Consider the following 23599-nt stretch of genomic DNA (forward strand, 5'->3'; position numbering starts at 1 on the left):
CCAGCCTGTTGTTCTATGTCCAGTTCTAACTGTTGCTTCCTGACCTGCATACAGGTTTCTCAGGAGGCAGGTAAGGTGGTCTGGTATTCCCATCTCTTTCAGAATTTTCCACAGTTTGTTGTGATCCACACAGTCAGAGGCTTTGGCATAGTCAATAAAGCAGAAGTAGATGTTTTTCTGGAACTCTCTTGCTTTCTCTATGATCCAGCAGATGTTGGCAAGTAGATCTCTGGTTCCTCTGCCTTTTCTAAATCCAGCTTGAACATCTGGAGGTTCTCGGTTCATCTAGTGTTGAAGCCTCGCTTGGAGAATTTTGAGCATTACTTTGCTAGTGTGTGAGATGAATCCTTTTCCATCAGAGGGCAGACAGAATGAAAATCCCAGGTTGGTACATGCTCAATATGCTACTGAAAAAAGGCGGAGGAATAGCTCCTGATGGAATGAAGAGGCTGAGCCCAAGTGAAACAACACCCAGTTGTGCATGTGTCTGGTGGAGAAGTAAAGTCCGACACTGTAAATAATAATATTGCATAAGAACCTGGAATGTTAGGTCCATGAATCAAGGTAAATTGGAAATGGTCAAACAGGAGATGGCAAGAGTGAACATCGACATTTTAGCAGTCAGTGAACTAAAATGGATGGGAATGGGCAAATTTTATTCAGATGACGTTGTATCTACTACTGTGGGCAGGAATCCCTTAGAAGAAATGGAGCAGCCCTCATAGTCAACAACAGACTCCAAAATGCAGTACCGGATGCAATCTCAAAAGCAACAAAACAATCTCAGTTCATCTCCAAGGCAAACTATTCAATTTCACAGTAATCTAAGTCTATGCCCCAACAACTAATGCCAAAGAAGCTGAAGTTGAATGGTTCTATGAAGACCTACAAGACCTTCTAGAATTAACACCGAAAAAGGATGTCCTTTTCTTCATAGGGGACTGGAATGCAAAAGTAGGAAGTCACGATATACCTGGAGTAACAGGCAAGTTTGGTTGACCTTGGAGTACAAAATGAAGCAGGGAAGTTTTGCCAAGAGAACGCACTGGTCATGGCAATCAGCCTCTTCCAACAACACAAGAGACGAGTTTTGGACAGGAGGCAGTAATAAAATACAGAATTTTAGGCACTCAAAAGTACTATTAAAAATAAGGCAAAGGTTAGAAATTAATATGGTGGGGCACACTTTAAGATTGCCGGTTTAGAAAAGGAAGATAAAATGACTTTGAGTAGAAATGTAAGTGAAGTGAGGTAGTAAGTCAAGGAAATTTCTGACAGAAGCAAGAGGAAAAAGCAAGTCTGGCATTTTGAAAAATAGCAAGGAAACCAGTATGCAGATGTTGCAGGTAAGAGGGGAAGTGGTAAGGACAGAGGTCAGCAGGCCAGATGCTGCAGGGCTTCGTAAACATGCTAAGTAGTATGGATTCTGTTCTAAGTATAATAGGAAGGCACTGGAAAGATTTAGCAAGATAGCTGATAAGACTTGACTTTTTATTTAAAAGTTATCATTCTGACAATAAATGGAAAATAGACTGTTGAGGTGAGGGAACGTGGTACAAGAGTAGAAGCAGGGAGGCCAAGTAGGGGCTGTGAGAAATGACAGAGGAAAGAGCCTGTTGTGAGGAGTCAGGCACACAGAAGTGAAAATTGGTCAAACTGTGCATGTGTTTTGAGGATAGAACCATAAATTCTTACTAACAGATGGACTGCTGGGTATAGTAGATTTGAGAGAAAGTGAGATTATCAGTGATCTTGAAGGGAAAAAACAAGTGAGGAGCAAATTTGGGGATAAATTGGGAGTCGAAGTTTCTCTTTTGGCACTTTCTAAGCAATTACATTTTACAGTCCTGTACTAATATTACTACTAATTTGGAAAAAAATCTTAAAAAATAATCTGAAAGTAAACGCCCTGTTTCTGTTCCTTTCTTCGTGCCTGAGGGTAGCTCCAATTAGAACAAAGGAAGAGGCTGGGTGGCAGTGGAGCTCATGTCCCACTTTTCTTTTTTCTAACCACAAAACCCAGCAAATGTGACATCTTAAATATGCAAGATGCTTATTCTTCATGTTCGTTTGATCCCTTCCTGACTTGCATTATGAAGTACTATATGGTATAGTCATCATAATATTTAAAAATATTCAAGTCAGTGTTAAAGTAACAAAGCTTGTGCAATTGATTGTACTATCTGGCAGACTGAGCTATATTTGTGTTAATAAGATCTAATTTATATGTGACCTAAAAAATCCTTCTATATTATTCAATGTTAAAATTGTTGAGATTTTGATTCCTACGTTTTTACACTTATCAATTGACAGAACAAATTCTTAATACATAAGTCTTAGCTTCCAGCATCAATTTGCAAACCTACTGTTTTAGTTAAAATAATTTTATTTTCTTGAAATAATAAAATGTTTTTATTTAAGGTGGATTAAACATAATAGTTATAAAATTTTTTTAAAAATCTTCAAAAATACCCATATACATTGACATTTTATTTTAAATCCTTCACTCACTGGGGCAAAAAACACAACAAAAAACATTTCTTAACAGCTAAAAAGTATGTTTGCTTCACAGGTGATGTGCAGGCACTATGCTGTGTACATCTGGAGAATTAATATCTGTTTCTGGATAATAAGATTCAAGATACTAGCAGATAACCTTTGATCTCAGAACTGCTAAACATCCTTTAAGAGTTAATTGTTTTTTAATTCTTCTTTGTCTTTTATGCTGATGTAACTTACAACTCCACGAACTTTAATTGCCAAGCAAATATTGAAGCCGAAGTGAAAAAAGAAATGCTATTTCACCTCTAAATAGAACAAACAGATGATACCAAAGTATAATCAATTCTAACTTCAACTTGATATGTGCAACTGCCAATTAGATCATGTGGGCTCTGAATTTTAGAGAGGCCTGGAGAACGTTTCAAAAAGAATCAGTAAATTTAGCTCTTAATGCTCTTCTTTCTTCGGGTACAAAATGTAGCCTAAAAAGTATACTTCCTACATTTCTAGGAAAGATTCTGAGACATTGCTTTGTATTTGTCCCATCAGTTAACAGCCATTAATATTGTTGTTCAGTTGTCCAGTTGCGTCTGACTCTTTGCAACTCTACGGACTACAACACATTAGGCCTTCCTGTCCCTCAGCATCGCCCTAACGCATAATATGAAAAATTTCATTCAGTGGTGGTTTTCATATTCTAAAAACAAAGGTGTATTAGAAATGTCATTCAAGCAGAACTGCTATGGTAAATTTGATAAAAGAAGGTTAAGTCTATGATGAATAATGCTGTGGTCCAGGTAAGTAATCACTTGTTATTTTTATTGCAGAACAGCCAAATTTTATTGTGTTCTTACCTACATGCCAAGAGCTAAGGCTTCCCTGGTGGCTCAGGTAATAAAGAATCTGCCTGCAGTGCAGGAGACCCAGGTTCAATCCCTGGGTTGGGAAGATCCCCTGGAGAAGGGAATGGCAACCCATTCCAGTATTCTTGCCTGGAGAATTCCATGGTCAGAGGAGCCTTGTGAGCTATAGTCCATGGGGTCACTAAGATTTGGGGATGTTCCCGGTGGTCCAGTGGCTAAGGCTCCATGTTCCCAATGCAGGGGGCCTGGGTTTGACCCCTGGTTTGGGAACTAAATCCCACATGCTGTAACTAAGAGTTCACATAGTGCAACTAAAGATGCCACAACTAAGACCCAATGCAGCCAAATAAATAAATAAATAAAAATAAGTATTTAAAAAAAGATTTTTTAGAAGAGTTTCTGGATGTGGGTTAGCAGTCCTGGCTTAGCTCTGTCCACAGATCTATCTGCCCTTCTCATACCTCATATTGGGCTTCCCTGGCTCGGATAGTAAAGAATCTGCCTGCAATGCAGGCTACCTGGATTCGATCCCTGGGTTGGAAAGATCCCCTGGAGAAAGGAATGGCTACCCACTCCAGTATTCTTGCCTGGAGAATCCCATGGACAGAGGAGCCTGGTGGGTTATAGTCCATGGGGTCGCAAAGAGTTGGACACGACTGAGCAACTAAGACTTCCACACTTCACAAGGATATACAGCTAGAGATAGAAGTACATAGCTCTTCTTGAAGTACTTTCTGATCAAAGAAAGTATTCTTCAAAATGTTTTCTTTATGAAGACTATTTGTAGAGAATGCTTGAGCATGTGCCCCAACACATATGCAAATATATGTACATATATAACATACTATATTTAATCTAAATTAAATGTACAATCAGTAGAGCAAAATTAAATATCCAGAAACAAAGTCTACAATAAAATTAGGTGACAAAATGTGATGGACAGAACTTTAAGATAACCTCAAGATTCTTGCCTGCTAGTGTACATACCCTTTAAATATTTCCCATTGAATGTGGGTATGATCTGAGATGACATGAGGTGATTGGAGTAAAAGTGGAGATACAATGAAAATACAATGAAGGTCTCCAAGCAGTTGACTTTATAAGTTAATAAAAAAAAAAGAAATTATCCTGGGTAGACCTAACTTAATCAAGTGAGAGCCCTTAAAAGATGTACTGGGCTCTATCTGAAGAGAGAGACTCTCTCCTGGTAGAAGAAGCAAAGAGCCTGCTGTGAACTGCTCATGAAGAGAGAGCAGCCTTCCCCCCAAATTAGGTATTTTAAGAACAGACATAGATTCTTTTAACTGGCTTTGCCATCAAATGTACAGCTGAAAGAAAATGAATTCTGACAAAAACCCATGGAGTCTTGGAAGCTGATTCTTCTCTAGTTGAGTCTACTGATGAGAAAGCAGTCCAGCCAACACCTTAGTATCAGTCTTGTGATACCCTAAGCAGAGGACCCAGCTAGGGAGTCTATGGGACTTTCAACATGCAAAAACTGTGAGGAAATAAATGATGATAGCTATAAGCAAGGAAGTGTTTTAGACAGCACAACATCTGTTAACAAGGTATAGAAAACAAATACACGTGCTGCCTCCAAGAATCTCATAATTCAACTAAATGAGGATAAACAACTGACAGCCAGAGACACTTGTAGTATTAGCACCTGTGATGGAGAAAATAAAGGAAAGAGAAGGTCTTTTGACACACCAGAATAGCCAAGAGGTTCTCAGCGAGAGCTGGCATAATTGAGAGGGTATTTTCCCTTCCAACTCACTGGGGTGGGCAAGAGATTTGGGTGAAGGTTCAAAATGTTCAGAACAATCTAAGTGCCATGAATTTTCAAAAGCTACACATTAAAACCTTTCATTACCGATAACTTCTGGAAAGAGAAACAAACTGAGATAAACTGGAATAATAGTGACTGAAGAAAAAGTCTAGAACAACTTAACGGAGAAGACAAGGCCAGAATTTGAAAGTATGAAGTTATACCACAGAACAGAAAATTTTAGCATTGTGAGGCTAGAAAAGATATTGTAAGCCACTACCTTTGTTTCAGCAAACCTATTCTCATGCCAAAAAAAATAAAATACAAAAAGATTATATTAGAATCTCATAAGACTGTAATAAGATATAAAAGAAAAATGAGAAGGGAATAATATTATAAGCAATGAAAGCGAGCCAAAAGACTTGGCAACAAATCGAATTAAACCTCTAGTATGATTTTTCAAAATGAACCAAAATAACTTAAAACAACAATAGAAGGCATGAAAAATGACAGAGTAAACATTAGAAAAACTCAAAAATTAAGTGACAAATCTCAGAAAATTCAGAAATAAATGAGATAAGTAATTTTGGAAAGAAAAACTAAACCAGAAGAATTCAAACACACTCTTTATAGTGCTATAAAGAACTAAAGGTAAAAATAGGAAGAATTATTTAAGTTAGAAAAAAAGAAATGAAGAAAGAGATACAAAGGATTTGAGAGGAAGTCTCAAAAATTGAATGCAGAAAAAATAATGCAACATATAATGAGTCCTCAAAGGAGACAGCCAAAAAATGGGACAGAATGAATAAATACTAAAATAAAAAAAAAATTAACTTTATTAAATGAAAAATATTTTAATATATGTCCTATGAATATTATATTGCATACTTGGGCAAAGTCAACAACATGACCAATAAGACATATTCTAGTCAAATTCCAGTAAAATTTAAAGTTTAAAAAAAAAATCTTTGAGAATGTAGGCAAAAACTCCAAGGCACTCATAAAGAAGAAAAATGTCAGACTGAAATCAAAGTTTTAACAACAATGCTAATAGCAAAAGACAACTGAAGACAAGAAAATGGAAACTAATGACTTTGGATAGAGCCAGTATCTTTGAAATATTAAGGTACAGACCAATTGCTGTCAGCCTATGAGAACTATGGAAACATTCCAATCAGTTCTTCCTGAAGTATTACCTTCAACAGGCAAAATAAGAAGAGAAACAATTATATAAGGCAAATTTACATTTACAACTCACACAACAAAAAGACAAACAACCCAATTAAAAATGGTCAAAGGACTTGAATAGACGTTTCTCCAAAGATACACCAATTGCCAACAAGTACTACACCAAAAGATGTTCAACATCTTTAATCATTAGTGAAATGCAAATTAAACCATAATGAGATACCATTTCATACTCACTAGAATCACTATAATAACTTTAAATAATAGATGATAGCAAGTGTCAGTGAGCATGAAGACATCGCTGAAAAGAATATAAAATGATGCAATCACTATGGAACAGTTTGGCTGTTCCTCAAAAGTTAAACACAGAATTACCCCATGACCCAGGAATTGACCCTTAAGTATTGAAAACAAGTTCCCAAATACTTGGTTGCAAATGCTTATAGCAGCACTATCTATAATAATCAAAAGGTAGAAACAACCTAAATACTCATTAATGGATGAATGGCTAAATAGAAATGGGATATTATTTAATCATTTAAAGGACTGAAGTATTAGAAAATGCTATGACATGAAAGTGAAAATGTTAATCCCTCAGTCATGTCTAACTCTTTGTGACCCCATGGTCTGTAGCCTGCCAAGTTCCTCTGTCCATTGAATTCTCCAGGTAAGTACACTGGAGTGGGCAGCCTTCCTTTCTCCTGAGGATCTTCCCAAGCCAGGGACCAAATCCGGGTCTCCTGCAAGTTTCCTGCTTTGCAGGCAGATTCTTTACTGTCCTAGCCACCATGGATTCTTCAAAAACGTTTCTAAAGTGAAAGAAATCAAAAAAATAAAAAAATAAAGTGAAAGAAATCAGACACTAAAAGCCACATATTATATGATCTCATTTACCTGAAATATATAGAATGAGTAAATCAAAAAGCAAGTTGGTGGCAGCCAGGTGCTGGGGGGAGGTGGGAATGAGATCTGACTCTTATTAGATATGAGGTTTTCTTTTAGGCCAATGGAAATATTTTGGAACTAGAAATGGTGTTCAAAAAACACTGTGAATGGACTAAATTACCACTGAATTGCACACTTTAAAATTATTTTTATTTTGTGAATTTCATCTCAAAAAATAAAATTAAAAATAAGAAAGATATATATATATATATACACCTACATGTAAAACTAAGATGAAATGATGAAGACAGGGTAGAATATAGAATGTTCAATGTAGAGAAAGGACTATCAAAAATGGATGAAATCATGGAAATTATATGAAAACAAGAATGAGCTTGCTGACTGTCTTTTATATATCAACGGCAAAATAAAGACTGTTACTTTGAGTCAGATGCTAGAGTTATCAAGGAGAGAGAGAAGAGATCTGATACTGCTCATCATAGGAAAACAAGAGATTAAAATAAAAAGAAGGGTTCATAGAATCAAGACTCAATCTACTCTAGGGGCTTATTTGGGACTAGACTGACATGTTCATTACTACTGGAGTTGGCTGTTTCTAACATTTAATATTCCTTTTTTTAAAGATAAACATATGTCTAGAGTTTAAACTGATTGTTCCAATTTGATATCAGGACTGTGGAGTTTCAGTTAACTATTTCTGTTTCACATGTGTATCTTCTTTCACGTACATTCACCTTTCACCTACAACTCTCAATACCAATGAAGATAATAGAATATAACATTGTTTATTGTTTCTGCTTTACTGTCTATACCAAAGCCTTTGACTGTGTGGATCACAATAAACTGTGGAAAATTCTGAAAGAGATGGGAATACCACACCACCTGACCTACCTCTTGAGAAATCTGTATGCAGGTCAGGAAGCAACAGTTAGAACTGGACATGGAACAGCAGACTGGTTCCAAATAGGAAAAGGAATACGTCAAGGCTGTTTATTGTCACCCTGCTTATTTAACTTATATGCAGAATACATCATGAGAAACGCTGGGCTGGAGGAAGCACAAGATGGAATCAAGATTGCCAGGAGAAATATCAATAACCTCAGATATGTAGATGGCAGAAAGTGAAGAGGAACTAAAAAGCCTCTTGATGAAAGTGAAAGAGGAGAGTGAAAAAGTTGGCTTAAAACTCAACATTCAGAAAACTAAGAACATGGCATCTGGTCCCATCACTTCATGGGAAATAGATGGGGAAACAGTGGAAACAGTGACAGACTTTATTTTTCTGGGCTCCAAAATCACTGCAGATGGTGATTGCAGCCCTGAAATAAAAAGACCCTTACTCCTTCAAAGAAAAGTTATGACCAACCTAGACAGCATATTAAAAAGCAGAGACATTATTTGCCAACAAAGGTCTGTCTAGTCAAGGCTATGGTTTTTCCAGTAGTCATGTATGGATGTGAGAGTTGGACTATAAAGAAAGCTGAGTGCCAAAGAATTGATGCTTTTGAACTGCGGTGTTGGAGAAGACTCTTGAGAGTCCCTTGGGCTGCAAGGAGATCCAACCAGTCCATCCTACAGGAAATCAGTCCTGAATATTCACTGGAAGGAGTGATGTTGAAGCTGAAACTCCAATACTTTGGCCACCTGATGTGAAGAGCTGACTCATTTGAAAAGACCCTGATGCTGGGAAAGATTGAAGGTGGGAGGAGAAGGGGACAACAGAGGATGAGATGGTTGGATGGCATCACCGACTCAATGGACATGAGTTTGAGTAAACTCCAGGGGTTGGTGATGGACAGAGAGGCCTGGCATGCTGCAGTCCGTTGGGTCACAAAGAGTTGGACACGACTGAGCGACTTAACTGAACTGAAGTGATTGTTGTCTGACTTTATATACGAAAGAGACTCAGAATCACAATGTCAGGACTGTCTCACCTATATCATCACTGAAATGAATTTTCTTTGTTTGCATTTCCTTTTGTTCCTTACGACATATCACCTTAGAGATATTGGGTCAAATTGTTTTGTTTCAGAGTCACAAGAAATAGCTCTTGTTTGTGTGATTATACTACCAACAAGGTACATATTTAGGATCATATTTTTCCTTTTATTTTCTATTCTAAGGAATTACCATTTTAAAATTGTGCTTTAAAATTTAGTAAAAATTTACCTCTTTTCAAAGTTTAATCAATTAAACAATGTATACTTAAAGTAGACAGGGCTCAAGCCTTGTCCTTTGCAGCTTTCCTTCACCATTGGTAATCAGTGGGGCCAGGAATTATGATACAGTCTTTCTTTTCTCAATAAGGAGTTTCTGTTGTAAGGAAGTGTTTAAGAATAGAATGAAAAACTCCATATAATCTTTGCCTAGCAAAGATTTCCTAGCTTTCCATTCATTGAAATTTTACTGCATTAAGTATATATACTTATTTTCTTTCTCTTTACCCCCTTTGTCTTCTCTCTCTCTCTCTATATATATATGTATATACACATGCATACACATGTATATTTATACATTTATACATCCATTGTATGGAGCATAATAACACACACATAATATTTTTTTCAGAACTGTTTGAGATGAAGTAGCAGACGTGTTGTCCCATTACCCTATATTACTTCAGTGACTTTTTCCTAAAAACAAGGGCATTCTTTTTTATAACCACAGTATAGCCATCAAAATCACAAAATTAATATTGAATTCCATCATCTCACTCACAAACTCTATTTATGTTTTGCTGATAGTCCCAGTAGTATCCTTCAAGATCCAATTAAGGACTGCATATTACATATAGCTGTCTCTGTAGTCTCCCAGTTTGGAAAGTTACCAGTCTTCCCTTTCCTTTCATGACCTTGACATTTTATTAAGAATACCAGCTACTTTTTAGGGTATCTCTCAATTTGAGTTTGTCTGGTGTTTTTCTCAATGCATCAAGAACCACAAGGTGTCAATATGTCCCAATACTGGTCATTTCCTCAACTTAGTTAATATAGTATCTACCCTATTTCTCTTGTGAAAAGGTTGATAATCAGTAGTTTTATGCAAATGAGTAATTAATATTTGGAAGAGATATTTTAAGAATCCCAGTTCTCAATACCAGTGGAAATAAAAGAATATAGCATTATTCACTGTTATCTCACTTTACATACAAAAGAGACTCAGAATCAAAACCTTGTGAATAACTTGAGCTACATCAATTTTCACCTATTAGTTTTAGCACTGATTACCCTTTTCTTAATTAGTTTTTTCTGTGATGGTTGTCAAATGGTGGCTTTTTAATTCATTCCCTCTGTGTTGGCATTTTGCTATAAAGTATGACTTTCCTTCTCTGTAATGTATGTATTTATTTATAGCATTATCTACTCATGACTTCCTATTTTATTCAGTGGCTTATAATCCATTACTATCATTATTTATAGTGTTCTTTAAATTGTCTCACTGGTGACCCTTTAGGCCTTTGTGTCACTTTGGCATACCTCCATCATTCTTTGAGCACTTTTATGCTTTTTGGTGCTGAAGAGGTTCCAGTTCATCTTGTCCTTTCTCTGCCTCAATCCAGCTATCAAACATTTCGCCAACACTGCCCTTGACAAAGAACACACAGGAAGTGTAATGAAGTAATGAACACTCTAGCACCCAAGTTTTGGTCGTAAAAATAGTGCTTCTCACTAAAGAACCAAAGTTCCTTGAACAAATGGTTGAGTCAATGTCTGAGACGAAAACTGTACAGAGTCTAAGTATAAGGTTTGAAGGCCCCAATGGAAAAGTCATCATCAATTAGAAGAATAACTGAAATGGATGGAAAAATGTCAAGTATGTCTAAATTCATGAGCTAATAAGAATAAGAAAGAATAATAGCTCATCCCTCATCACTGAAAAAAGCTAGAACACAAATTCATCATTTGAAGAGCCAGCAAATAAAGGAAAAGAACCAACCATTTATCTCGACTTCCTATGTAAACTATTTCATTGGTTAACCTAGAACAGGTTTTTCTTTAAAAGTATCCTGCTAGTTAAGTGTAAAATAATGACAGAATGGGAACATACGTTTCAATCCCTAATAAACTAGTGGAGCCATTGAGTATCAGTTGCTGCTTAATATCAAACCAGAGAAACAAGCAAATGTTACGTAACTCCTGATGAGCGAATGCTACACCACCAGGAAACAGATTTGCTGAAAGAAAACCAAACCTGATTCTGATCAAACCTCTATATCCAACTAACTGACATTGTACAGAAAATTCAGAGAACTGAGGAACATGTTAAACTACTCCACAGGGATGCCATCATTAAAATCCAGATAGTGAGAAACTCTCTAGCACAAAGGAATGGTTTCTTCTACATTTATTTGTTACATGGAGGATAGAAAGAAAGATGAAAGAGAAAATTGATTAAAAAGACATGAAAAATGTAAGTTATGGACTTGTTAAGGAATATACATAATATTTAAAAGAAGCAAATTGAAAACACTGTGATGTTTATGAAACAATTGGGAATTTAAACATGGCTAGCAATTGATGCTGTTAAAGAATTACTATAATTATTTTCATGTCCTAATGACATAGTAATTTCATTTAAAATAGTTTTACTTTTAGATATTCACACAGAGATACTCACAGATGAAATTAAAGAGAGCTGGAATTTGCATCAAAATAGTATTAGGAGAGGGATAAGGAAAGAGCACATAGATGAACAGAATGTCCATGCATGGAAATTGCTGAAGGTGGGTGAGGGATACATGAGGGTCCATTACACCACTGTGAACTCTGCACATGTCTGAAATTATTCTTAATAAAAATTTAAAACAATTTATAACTACTATACTGGATTCAAATAGTAATTTTGATAAGGTATTCTCTATATTACAAAATTTACACACATAAAAATTCGTAAAAATTTTCAGATTAAAAGAGTTGCAATTTTTTAATTGGTATGTTTCATGTGTTACTAGTCAGTAGTCCTCTTTGTCATCAGTTCAAATAACAATCTCAGCTACTCAGCTTTACATGTGACAAATCAATATAACAGACAGATTTCTATCATAAGACCAGAGAACAATTCCTCCAACAGTTGCACATTTAAGACACAATTATCTTTTAATATCTATAGTAAATGAAATACCAAAATATCCTGCAATGAGGCAAAGATACACTTGACTTTTAAGAAGGTTTATTTTTAGGAATGAAACTCGAATGCACACACATATGTATACATACACATATCATATACATATATATATATAGTGTGTGTATATACCCATATATGCATATATATATACACAGAAACATATATACTTTTAAAAATAGAAACATGATGGAAGTCTGAAAATAAAAAGAAATTTTAAAAGTGCTTTTTGCAGCTCAACTTTATCTATTTTAAAATGCTAACTAATCATGAACATTTATATTTCTGTTAATACTTTTTTTTAATTAGTTTATTTTCTATTTTTTAACTTTACAATATTGTATTTGTTTTGCTTTTGAAAATGATTTTGATATGTTAAATGTTTCATAAAATACCTTTGACTGACTTTTGAGTTACTAAAATTATACAGAGTTAAAAAATACTAGTCAGCACAGAAATTTTGTTTTTCATCATATTTTTAAAATTTAATCCTTTGTCAGGAATTTTTAACAGAGTACGCTTTACAAGTGTGTAGTACTATTAAAATGCAGTCAGATCACAGTCATGGAATCTCTGTAAAACTATATTGCTTTATTTAAAACTAATGAAAGAGACTTATGTGTGTAAGCAATATTGTGCAGCAGAAAGAATTCTACATTAGAAAAACAAGTTCTAATTCTCACTATCGTTATCTGTATGGCCAAGGGTAAATCCCATATTTTCTGGAATTTAATTTCTTTTAATAGGGCCATAATGTGGAAGCAAATTGTTTCTACAGACATACTCAACAGTTTTAAAGGAATAAAGATATGTCCTCATCTTTAAAATGGGATACATAACATCAATACTTTACTGTGCTCTTTGAGTGTAGTGCTACAGAAAAGCAAGGATCAATTATTAAGCAAATCGAGTTTCTCAAAAACTCACCCTCAGCTGGTAGAACATGACTTTTTCATTCTCAGGAGCAATGAATAAACTGGAAACAGCTAAGGAGAAGAAGCCATCCATGGCTGACTTTTGAAAAGCAGACTACATAGTACTAAAGATTAACCTGAATCTCTACCTGATTTCTGAGCAGCTCATCTTCTAAGCAGCAGTTCTCAGAAAGGAGGTCAAAGAGATGTTTGAGGAGTCCAGGGGTCTGGAAACTGAAGCAGCAGAGAAATAAATAGTGCCTCTATAGGGTCAGTGCCTCTAATTAGCACAGGCACAGAGAAACTCTACTGCTTTCATGTAGTCACAGTAAGGAAGAGTCTTATTACATCCTGTAACCTGTGTGTCCTGGAAAAGGCTTAGGAAGGAAAAAGGTATTTTCAGTAACAGTTGAGAAAATTTCTTTTTAAATAGGTGCAGGGATTTTCTTGTGAATCAAAACTCCTGCCTGAGTTCAAAACCAATTAATAATTTCTTATGAAAATTACCTATTTAATTTGAATGCTTATTTACTTTAAACAGATGTACATATATTTAATTAAATTAGAAAATACATCAGAGTTTCAAATACAAAGTGAAAAGCAAGTCTAAAATAAGTTTATATTTTTAAATTTCATGTTCGCAAATACCAAATACAACATCAGATTGACTAAGGCTATTGAAGTGTAGGAAAGGTTGAAGGAGTGGCCTGTCATTCAATTTCAGGAATTCAGTTATGAACACACATATATATATCATATATGAATTGTATGTGTATATGGTGTATGTGTAATACCTATTATACATACATATGTATTTGTACAAACCTGACAACTGAATTTATTCTTAGAAATTAACCAATTAATATAGACAAATTTATTGTTTTAAAAGGGCATTGATAAGAACTAATTACTAGTTGAACTATCACTAATTAGCACTTTAAATGAAATCTGATGAATTCTAGACTAAAATATTAAAAGGAATTTGGATAATTTTGAAAGGAATGAATACAGTATTTAAAGGGTATTAACATATGATGGATAAAAAAGTAAACCTAAAAAGAAATGAAAAAGTCAATAAAATAACAGTATGTCCAGTGGTTATTCAGTGTTTATCCACTATTGTGAATGAATTTTTTTTTAATTCTGAATTTTTTGACACATGTATTGAGTCCTGCCCCCAAGACCTCCGGTGCTAGGCTTTGCACCAAGGCCACAGAAGTGGAGCCTAGAATCAAGGTCACCTCTGAAGCCGACTGAGCCCCTTGTAACTTGTTGCCACAGACCCCTGATCACCGTTAACAAGCTTCCTGACTTCCAATTAGGCAAAGATGCCCACTCCAGTAAATATCCTTTAGCACCCCAACCAATCACCTAACGCCAGCCTTCCAGCAAAAATTTTCTTTGTCTTGAGACTATAAAAATTAGCTATCAATGCACGAAATCTGTTGACTCTCCCTGGTCTGTCAGGAGGTTGGCCTGCTGCGCTTGCAGTATCCACTTTATCTCTGCTCTTTGTTCTTAATAAACTTACTCCTTTCTGAAATGCTTTATGTCTGGAAATTCTTTTCTAACTCATGCTCGGACTACCTCAACAACATGAAAAATATTTTAAAAATTAAGAAAATATGAAGAAAGAGGTTTAACACTTTATCTTTGATTAAAAACAAAGAATAGCTACTTAGCTCTATTTGAAGTGCTCTTCTATGTGTAAGGAAAAAGCAGTTAGAGATATATTTTGAAAAATGAAGATGTGATTTTCCATTCTCTGCTCTGAGACCTTCATATTTTCATTCTTCAGCTCTACCTGTCCCTCTTCCTATAAAGCTTTTCCTCATGCAAACAAATAATTACTCTCCCTATAAGTCTTAATATATTCTGTCACACTATTTGAAATTATTGATTTATACATGCTTTCACTCTATTATAGTGAAATAAATAGATTCTCAAATGAAATAAAAAGATTCTCAAATGCAAAAGCTATGCCTTCTTTATGGTTTTAATCCCAAATGTGACACATACTTGATAAAAAGACAAAAATAATCAATTGATGAATGACTAAATGGGTGGATGGAAGTAACCACAACAAAGCTGGTATGATAACCCTTCATATTTTTAATCTGAAGTTTCAGTAATAATGTTCTAAAAGAAAAAATATAGTTTGGCATATTAACATTTTATCACTGTATTATCACCTACATCCCTCTGTAAACACAAAACACACACATACATGCACATATACACATACAAATATTCCAAGTTAAAATGTAAATTTTTAGTTTAGACTTCACATATTTAAAATTTCATAATTTGCACAGCCCTACAGGGGTAGGACTACCAAATTTATTAATGACTGTGACTAATTCAAAAATTTTAAAGAGGAGAAATAAAAGCGTCACCTTAAAAGAACAAATCTGCTCTTTGTCAATGAGAGGGTGAGACCAGATAATCAATAAGGGTCCTCTGAATTATTTTAAGGAATTTTTCCCATGGCATCAAACTCCCATTAAGCCAAATTTTCACTAAGGCTGGGCACACTCATGTTTTACAAAAGAACAACTTTTTAAAATGAAGAGAAACTAATTTTTCAAATGATAGCACAGTTGAATAAATATGAACAAATTCTCTAGACATTCTATAGTAATGTATTTTTTGCTATTTTTTAACTAATTGGAATAAATTATACTATAGTTTCCATTGGGGAAAACTGTTAAAATGGATCTTCCTTCCTAACATGGATCACCTGAGCTATTCGCATAATTTAGAGTGTGTAGGCAATTTCTGGCATAGAATGCAAGGAAACAAGTGTAAAGAAACCATTGGGTAATTCTAGCAAATAGCACTAGTTCGAACAAATGCACCAAAGCAACAATCCTTTATAATCCAATGAGACATGCTTCAAAAGCTTCCAGCCGTTTCCTGAGAAGCATTCAGAGTCATTAAAAAGCAGCCAGGTTTTGCCGTAAGAGAGAGTGGGAAAAGGAATTTCCTGTTGTAATGAGTAAGATGAGGCAACAAAAACAGCCAAATTGACACTGTTTACAGACAACAGAAACACAACAACCTTTTATTTGTATAATGTCATTTATATTCAAATTGGCTGGATTCTGTCTCAGTTTTAAAACATAGTTTAACTGTTAAGTATTTTGAAAATTTTCCTAGTGTAGACAAAAAGTATTTTCTGAGCATCTAAAACTTTTTCAAAAACAGAAATTAAAATATTTTTTTCAAAAACTCAATCTTCACCATTATGAGTTGGCATCTATCTGAGAATGAATATAGTCTACCAGACTTTAAACATAAATGTTCAAGTATATTTATCCACCTATATCTGATGAAATGCAGTAAATGTCTTTTATGTTTGTGTGCTTTTTATTCACTTTTCAATTGAACACTATAAGTTCAAGGGCTTGCCATCCTGTGGCCTGTATTCATTTAATCCTGTCTGAATTATTGCTGACAGTCTCTCTTCCCAGGATGTAGGACACAAAGTCCACAAATTGATACAGGTGAATTAAAGCTGTGACTGATGCCAGTTTTATGATTGTTAGTCCATCTCTTCCATCACAAGACTTAAAAAGTACAAGATTGTTAAGACTGGAATGGACTACCCACTGAGTCCTGAAACTAAATGTCTAGCCTTGTGATTTGTTGTAATCAATCTGAGAAAAGACCTAGTATCCTTGTACTTTACTTACTCCAGTCCAGTCACCTTAGTTAACCTCTGGTTGGCATTTACTTGATATATAATTTACATAACATAGAGTTCACTCATTTAAAATACACAATTCAGTGGTTTTTAGAATATTTACAAAGTTATGCAACCATCACTATCTATTACATTTATGCAGAACATTTAAAAAATACACTGGAAATATAAATTCAATAACATTTTAAAAGTACATTTTTCACTTTATTCGAGGTGATTATACCTTTCCTTTCTTTCTCAAAGTCAATATTACTATTTAATCACAGGATAGGTAAAAGATTCCTGGATTAGGAACTTGGTTTCTAAGACAGAGCACTGGGGCATCTTGGTTTGGTTTTATTATTTTGCAAACCATGAAATTTACTTTTAGCTGAGAATGGTTGCACTCATTTCATGTTACCTTGAGGAATTTTGAAATAATAAAGGTATTTTTACAACAGGCCATGAGATGTAACTAGGGACTCTCAGCTCCTTAGCATTATTTCAACTCTATTTCTTACTTATGATAGGGCAGTGACTCCGGGCTTACCATACCTGACGTCTACCCTGTTGTTACTTAGTCGCTTAGCCATGTCTGTCTCTTTGTGACTCCATGGACTGTAGCCCGCCAGGTTCCCCTGTTCATGGGATTTTCCAAGCAAAAAACTGGAGTGGGTTGCCATTTCCTTCTCCAGGGGATCTTCTCGACCCGGGGTCAAAACCCATGTCTCCTGCTTGACAGGCAGATTCTTTACCACTGAGTCACCTGGGAAGCCTAGACTTCTACCCTAGACCACCATTTACTTAGCTTAGCTTGCTGCTAATGAAAAAAGCTGATGATGCCTGTCGAGACTGAAGATTAGTTCTATCTGCTTCAGTTTGTCTTTGTCCCTTGTTTCTTGTTTTTTCAGAACTAGCCTGCCAGAGATTTCTGACTTAGATAATGTTCCAGTTGCAAGCAAGACTTGATCGCTACTTGGAATCATGTGACCAAGGCAATCATCTCTGAAAATAAAAGCCCTTTCTTCTTTTTCCTACATAATCTCCCAGCAACCTGGGGAGCTGGAAGTTGCTCTTTGGGACATGAATCCACCTTCACCCCAGGACTGTCAGCTTCCTCAACAAAGCTGTCTTTCCTTTTACCCAGCACTTGTCTCTCAGTATTGGATTCTTGGGCAACAAGCAACTGAACCTAATGTAGGTAACATATTCTTTTACTGTTACCGTAACTCTCATTTTCAGCACTCAGTTAGCATATCCGTTCAGGTCTTCATAATTTTAAGCTTTTTGGTCTCATGATGGAACAGATGGATGGCAATCAGAGAACTGGAAACAATCGCCACTTTAATTCATCCCTATTCACTTCTTCCTTCTCTTCCAAGGGCATGTTCTACGTTCTTCTATTCTTTCTTCTCCAATTCCAAACACTTTTTTTTCTGATTTGTTCTACACTGACAAAGGATTTAAACAGACATTAACATTTCATCTAAACATACTTTTCTTTGAAATTTGCTAGGTCAGAAGAATAAGTGTCATATTCTTTAAATTATCATGGGATTCTTCAAAAAGTCAACTTCCAGAAATTATTAATCTCATTAAACATTTCAGTGTCTGGGTTACATTTCACAGACAGATTATATGCAGTCCTGCAGTCTTCTGAGATAAAATTGCTTTACTACTTAGATAGAATAGATTGTATCTGAGATTGTGCTAATTGACCCTGAGGAATACAAACCATAGTAGCCTCCACGCTATAATCTTTTTTTAAAAAGTCCCTACAATGTGCCCTTTACTCTTGTCTTCAAAATACACAATTTCCTAAGATTTACTCCTTATTCTATCAGAAACTCCAATGGACTATATGAAGAAAATTCTTTGGATCATATTAACCTATAGTAAGGAATCTTGGCTATTTGCAAAGTAATTTGGGACTGTGAAAATGAAGCAAATGAACTTTAAGTAAATACTGCTAAAAGTCATCTTTAAATACTTCATTCAAACATTTTAAGACTTATCCCACATGGTAACATATATACCCATGATACAATATTAGTGCATAATACCAGGAACTATAAATTGTTACAAAGGAGTTATAATATCACCTATTAACTCTGTCAGAATCCTGTTTTATAATAATAAAACAGTCATGAAAATTAATTCCATTTAAGAAATTAGGCTAATTATGTAAATTTTATTTTTTGAAAAGACCAGAACAATTTCTGTCATTGTATGATTTAAAAATTTACATAGATTCAAACACATAAACTGAAATCATTTTCCTGTCACAAATGCTATTTTAGAATAGAACAAATTATAAGCCCCTGACATATTACAAAACCTCCTTCTAATGATTAATAGTGTTGAGTTCTAAGAGGAATTGCCAAGCTAATGACATATTAAGCTTTTCCAGCTTCAGCATTCTTTTGAACACACTGGGAGGGCAAGCATCTTATCTGTCAAATCCTTCACTTAGTTCTTGCTAAATTAAGTTCTAAAAAATACACAAATTATATTTTTTCCAATGAAGATTACTGAAGTGTTATGATTTAGAATACTGCCTACTGGCTAGAATCATACTTAATGAGTCATAAAAATGATTTGCCTAATAGTTACACAGCTGTAGTCAATATTCTGATTTAAAAATATATTTTGTTGCTTCTTTGTAAAGAAAATGACAGAATTCATTAAAGTAGACATATAACAAAAACTGGTCACCAACTAGAAACATATAAAAACTGACCAATAAATAAAAATATTTTCCTTATAAAACATTAATTTTAATACATTAAAAAAATTTGGTGTTTAACAAGCAAACTGAAATAGGAACACCTCTCAACTAATATAATAACCAACTTATATAATATGATTTATCCCCCAATATTCATTTTAATCATAATTAGTGTATGGGGTTAAGGTATAGATTTTTAAATTATTAACTTCTTTAATTTAGAGACAGTGTCAGAAAACCTAAAAGATACATAAAAGGGATAAACTGACTTCTCTCAAGAAATACTCTGTCTTTGAAAGTAGTAACAAAGGTATCTTTCAATCATTCAGTCCCTATTTAAACAATATTTACTATGAACTTACATTGTGGATTATATTATAATACAAGTGAGCAAGATAGAATTAAGCTGTGCCTAATGGAATTTATGCATCATCAGCAAAGACAGAAATGGGAGAAAATAACTCACACATAAGGAGAAGAAAAACATAATGATATATAGGGTATTATGGTGGTTTATTACAAGAAAACCTTAACTAGTATAAAAAAAATATCAAGTGGTCCTTTTTGGAGGAAGTAATGTTTAGACTATAATTTGGAAGATGTAAGTGAAGTTTACCACACAGAAGGAACAGGGAAAGGTTTGAAGGTGTGCAAACATGGCATTTAAATAACTGAAAATAGGCCAATGAGGATGAAGAGTGGAGAAAGGTAGAAGCAGTGACAACAGATAGAGCTGAAGAGATAAGGCCAGGAAGAAACCTGTTTGGTACGGTAAGCCTTGCAATAGGAATCAACTGAAGTTGACTGGGAGATAATAAATCTGCGTGTAGATTTACATATTAATATATTCATAAACTTCTAGAAGAAGAGTTAAAAAGCTGTTGCTGTAGCTCAGGCAAAAGATGATGGTAGAGAAATAAGGCTGTCACTAAGAATGGAACCAAATGAATGATTATATTTTTTAAAAAATTAATGGATAAGATTCAGTGTCTGAAAATAAGGGGGTGTGGGAAGATAGATAAAGTAATCGCAGAATTAAAGCTTTAGCAGCAGTACAAAGCCCTGGTAGATTTGGAAGAGTAGACTAGTTCTAGGAAACCGATACAGGTCTTCCAGCCAAAGAGAAGCTGCTTACCTGACTTGATACAGTTTTAGATTAATTGTTTAATCAAACATACTGTTCAAGGAGTGTAAGCCTTTCATGAAAACCAAAAGTTGCTCGGAAACCTATCCAAAGATCTCAAAGTGAAAGGTGAAAGCATAATGCTTTTGCATTGAAATGTACATTGGGTTAATCATCAATAAAAACAAGGAACTGTTATACCATTCATTAAAGATGGAAGGGAACAACGTAATATTTAATTGGGCTTTGCCAAATCTCCATTGTTTTTATATAAAACTGGGTACACAAATCCTGATCCAACAACGTGGAATCACTGTAGAGGAAAGATAAATGATATTCAAGGTGAATTCCAAGAAGTACCAAAAAGCAGATAAAAAATCAGCATAATCTGTTTATAATGCTAACTGAAAATTCTGTGGTAGCAATTTGCAAGTATGAAATATTTAAACATCATAGCATCAGTCATCTCTTAACTACAGTTTGCATCTGTTAGATGGTTAAGGAGAGAGTACATATTATCCTGAGATGAAAAAAAGAAAAAAGAAAAAAGCCTTAGGAGGAAAATGCTTCCTACTATTGGAGTATTGGAGGAGAATCACTGACTCATGCAAATTAACATTTTGCACATAAACTGATGTTCTGTCTCAAACCCAGCAGCAATTCAGGTTCAAGTCAGCAATCCTCCGATTTGACTTGCCATAGAAAATTCATAGAAAATACTCAAATGAAAGTTGCAGACTTACTAGCCCAAAACACTGTGAGTGACTAGAAGCAGTAACTTAGCCCTATTTGGGTGTAATCAACATGTGAACACACATGTTGTTCTATAAAATAACTGAAAATCATTCAAAATGTAATCTATAAAACTTGTAGATATAGAAAGATTATGTTTAAGATATGATCTGTGATTAACCTCTCAGAGAGACTTCAAATTGTATCCAATATTCATAGTTGCATTATTTACAATTGCCAAGTAAAATTAATAGAAGCAATCTAAGTTTCCATCAAGAGATAAATGGATAAAGAAGATGTGGTACACATACACACACACACACACACACACACACAACGGAGTACTACTCAGCCATGAGAAGTATAAAAATTTTGCCATTTGCAGCAACATGGATGGACTTGGAGGGAATTATGCCCAGTGACAAGTATTGTATGATATCATTTACATGTCTAATCTAAAAAATAAAATAAAGTAGTGAATATAAAAAAACAGAAGTAGACTCACAGATAGAGAATAAATAAACTAGTAGTTACCAGTGGGAAGACGGGAGGGGGGCCATATAGGAGAGGACTCTTAAAAATATATGCTAAATAATATATATTATCGTCTATATTCATGCATCATACCAAATCATACTGACAAGTTACTGCAATGCTTGATTCTGTACAACCAAAAACAATAACTTAGCAATTTTGCAAGTTGCAAAAAACACAGGACTTCAGAAAATTCCAAGTTTCACTAGCATTGTAACTATCAGGGATAGGAGAAAAAAAAATTCAACACCTTTTCAAAACTAATTTAATGGGTTTGTTTGCAATGAAATATTAAGACTATGACTGGAAATCTGTTAGGCTTGGGAATAATAGGTTAAAAAAGCTAAATAACCTTATATCTAGGTTTGGAAATGGAAAGAAGCAAGCCAGCTAAAAAGCTAAAAATCTACAGTGTAACTTTGGAATAAAGACAGTGAAAATATTTTGTTACTATTTGGAAACTTCCATAGCTCAGAAGACAGAAAAAGCATTCTTTATGCCCTACCACACAGATAGACATACAGCTTTCTATTTCTAGAATAAATAACCTGTCATTATAAAAGCCTGACAAACCAGAGTGCCATTTGCTACTTTTTATTTTTTTTTGTCTTCATCTATTTTTTTTAATTAGTTTATTTATCTATTTTTTAACTTTACAATATTGTATTGGTTTTGCCATACATTGACATGAATCCACCATGGGTGTACATGTGTTCCCCTTCCAGAACCCCCCTCCCACCTCCCTCCCCATCCCATCCCTCCGGGTCATCCCGGTGCACCCTGGAGAAGGGCAGGCGAGGGCAGCCAGAGCCGGAAGGGGGCAATCGCGGCCTCACAGATGCATTTGCTACTTTTTAAAGTGGGTTCAATTTAATTCCTAAGTGAGAGTTGGGATGGAGAAGAGGTGTACTCTCTACTTTTTTTCATTCCAATACTTCAATAAAGTATTTCATAAGTTTATTTTCTTCATCATTGTTTAAATTGTCCCTGAGAAGTGTGAATAAACAGTGAGAAAAAAACAGCCCAAACTCTATACAAAAACTGAACAACTCAAACTCTATAGAGGCAAAAAAGTTTTCTCCCTGCTGTTGAGGTACAATTATCAGAAAATAATTTACTAAAACTTTGGTGATGACACCATTGAACACTGCAATATTTTCTATGGTTTTAATGTTAAAATATTTGATGATGTTTTAATGTAAAAATTATATATCATGCTTTAATTTTGGAAAGAATTACATTAAAACAACAAAAAGGCAGCATTCTCAAAAAACAATTTGTTTTGTCTTGAAACAATAAAATAACCTTGGTCCTCTATATTCATCCTTAATTTTTAACACTATTCCTAACATTTCAAATATACAGTGAAATTTTATGTTGAAATATTTCTCATTTATGCCTTGAATTGTTATAGCATAACAAGTTGAACAGTAGGAGATTCCCAGGTGGCACAGTGGCCAACAATCTGCTTGCCAATGGAGGAGACACAAGAGATGCAGGTTCAATCCCTGGGTCAGGAAGATCCCCTGGAG

General features: G+C 34.7%; 1 protein-coding gene and 1 long non-coding RNA gene across 41 annotated transcripts in view; one reads left to right on the forward strand and one right to left on the reverse strand.

Annotated features, from left to right (window-relative positions):
- GULP1 (GULP PTB domain containing engulfment adaptor 1) overlaps positions 1-23599 on the reverse strand; it is a 309040-nt gene that overhangs the window by 153230 nt on the left and 132211 nt on the right. For 12 of the 40 annotated variants that reach the window (XM_081579427.1, XM_081579402.1, XM_081579417.1 and 9 more), the window contains one exon: positions 10704-10812. The exons of 26 other annotated variants lie outside the window; for them this stretch is intronic. The gene's annotated coding sequence lies outside the window, so the exon portion shown is untranslated. The remainder of the gene's footprint in view (positions 1-10703; positions 10813-23599) is intronic. 2 more of the 40 variants (XM_081579431.1, XM_081579406.1) reach the window with 1 other exon arrangement.
- Positions 1-23599, forward strand: part of LOC145541842 (uncharacterized) — an 86772-nt gene that overhangs the window by 21206 nt on the left and 41967 nt on the right. The window lies entirely within an intron of this gene.

Source organism: Giraffa tippelskirchi, chromosome 3 (assembly GCF_054371585.1).
Source record: "Giraffa tippelskirchi isolate mGirTip1 chromosome 3, T2T-mGirTip1v1.2.pri, whole genome shotgun sequence".
NCBI classification, from domain to species: Eukaryota; Metazoa; Chordata; class Mammalia; order Artiodactyla; family Giraffidae; genus Giraffa; species Giraffa tippelskirchi.